At 43.0% G+C, this 2,500-nt stretch overlaps 1 protein-coding gene across 5 annotated transcripts in view; it reads left to right on the top strand.

Annotated features, from left to right (window-relative positions):
• LOC135110413 (uncharacterized) overlaps positions 1 to 2,500 on the top strand; it is a 123,475-nt gene that overhangs the window by 101,619 nt on the left and 19,356 nt on the right. The window lies entirely within an intron of this gene.

The following is a 2,500-nucleotide window of genomic DNA, read 5'->3' as shown; positions in this document are numbered from 1 at the left end:
CTTTTTTTCCTTCTTTCCTTCCTTTTTATCTAGCTTTTATTCTTTCTTTTTATCTCTTTCTTTCCTTCCTCCTTTTTTTTCTCCCATCATATCTTCCTTCTTTCTATTTTCATATTCCTTTTGCATCCTGATTTGTCCCCCCAACATTTTCCCACCTTTTTTCCTTACCGTTCATCCTTTTCTCCCCTTCCTCTCCCTCTCTCCATTTTTTTTTATTTCCCTCTCTATTTTGATCTCAAGGCTCAGCTAATCAAGTACTCGTAAACACCCTTCCTTTCACTTTAAATCTGCAAGAGAATCACCCTTTTGAATATGTGAACAAGTGATACTCTACCCAACAAGGTCCCTTAAATTATGGTGTGTTTAAGAACGTTGGGATTTCTTGATTTTTTAAGCATAATATAATGAATACCCTGTGTGTTGTATGTTGACTGTATTATATTGTGTATTAGTGTATATATTTTTTTCTTTAAGTTTCTTGTGTGAGTTAAAATGAAGAAGAATGTTTGAGTTAAGTGTGTGTTGCGTTGACATGGATCAGTTTACTTATTTTGATTGATACACAGCCAGTATGTAACATCACAGCCTGTCAGTGTTGCCGCATTCAGAAATCTAACGGAGCATTAGTAATTTGTGTGTTAGGATTTTTTTTTTTTTCGGGATGAGCAAGTGAGTGTGACGATGCTTTGCGATGCGTTAGTAAAGTTGACGATGTTCCTTTTTTTTAATATCATCTCTTTTTATGCGTTAGAAGTGCATGTATCAACAGCGCTTTTTTTTCTTTTTTTGAGTGAGTTGATGAGTAATGTGATCTGACCTGAGTGAGTCACTGATGAGTAAATGTAGTTCTAGGAGGCAGTGAGTGTAGTGGTGGTGGTGGTGGTGGTGGTGATAGTAGTGGTAGTGGTGGTGGTGGTGGTGATGGTGGTGGTGGTGGTGGATGACTGATTAATTGATGGATTGACTGACTGATTGATTGATTGACTGGACAGGTGATGCTACAGGAATCATTCTTAATTCCAGTAGTACGTGGTGTGGCGTCATATGGTGGTGGTGGTGGTGGTGATGGTGTGGTGGTGAGCGAGATGAGGCGAGGCGAGGGACCATTGTGTGGGGATTAAACTGCACGGGCGGATCAGCGTCGGGGTGCAGGCGGTGGTGGCGGAGGAGCCTCAGCGACACGCGGCATGCGAGGAGGTGAGTGTGCATACACAGCCAAGCCCCGTGTTCCTGAACGCTTGCTTTTCTCGTCAGGACTTTTCAAAGGTCGCGCAGATGATTGGTCGTGCCTTCACGGGTGTCTCTCCCACGAGAATTTTGACATTTTCTGTTAGTGAAGGAGTTTTTGGCTAGTTGAAGAACAGTTTTGGCATGATTTCAAACAGAAATGTAAAGTGCTTGGGATTCATGTGATGAACAGCTCAAATACTATTTGTGGGCCACCACTCTATCATGTATAGCACGGAAACAGGCTGAGTTAAACCAAGGTTTGGAAGGTTTAGGTCGAAAGGAAGAATGAGGAATGTGCGCTTCCAATGCCAGACACTATCACCTTTGTTATGCGCTCAGAACACAGAGACGGGTCTCTGACACGGAAGCATTAGTCATTTCAAGGAAAAACATAATTATACCTCCTCAGGTCTCTCCAGTTAGCAGAGGCAAAACGCCAGAAACACTGCTCTGGAGGAATCTGAGGAGGAAGTGGAGCAATAAGACAAGGCACAGATATGAGGTTGTGATCGGAGGAGCCCAACGGAGAAGACAGAGTGACAGCATAAGCAGAGGGATTAGAGGTTAGGAAAAGGTCAAGAATGTTGGGCGTATCTCCAAGACGGTCAGGAATACGAATAGGGTGTTGCACCAGTTGCTCTAGGTCGTGGAGGATAGCAGACTTAAAGGCTAGTTCACCAGGATGGTCAGTGAAGGAAGAGGAAATCTAAAGCTGGTGGTGAACATTGAAATTTCCAAAAATGGAGATCTCTGCGAAATGGAAGAGAGTCAGGATGTGCTCCTCTTTAGAAGTGAAATAGTCGGATTTTTTTTTTTTTTTTTTTTTTTTTTTGTATAGTCAGAGGAGTTAGGTGAGAAGTATACAGCACAGATAAATTTATTATGAGAGTTATTCCGTAGTCGCAACAAGATGGTGGAAAATTTGGAAGATTCAGGACCGTTGGCACGAGGCACGAGAGCAAGTTAGGTCGTTGCGCACATAGACGCAACATTCAGTTTTGGAATAAAAATGAGGACAAGGAAAGTAGGAGGGAACAGAGAAGGGCTACTGTGAGATGCCTCAGACACCTGCCATTCGGTGAGGAAAAAAATGAGGTTTAGTGGAGGAGAGGTGGTGTTGCACAGATTGGAAATTAAATATAAAGTTGTAAATGTTGCGGAAGTTAATGAAGGAAAAGTTGAGGGGGTGTCAAGACACTTAGGGTCGATGCCAGAAGAAGGGCACTTCGACTTGGGAACCTCTATGGTCCCCTCCCCAGATGTGGACTCC

This window comes from Scylla paramamosain, chromosome 20, assembly GCF_035594125.1.
Source record: "Scylla paramamosain isolate STU-SP2022 chromosome 20, ASM3559412v1, whole genome shotgun sequence".
In the NCBI taxonomy this organism is placed as follows: domain Eukaryota; kingdom Metazoa; phylum Arthropoda; class Malacostraca; order Decapoda; family Portunidae; genus Scylla; species Scylla paramamosain.
The sequence above is the reverse complement of the archived record's forward strand: the minus strand, read 5'-3'. Positions and strand labels throughout refer to the sequence as shown.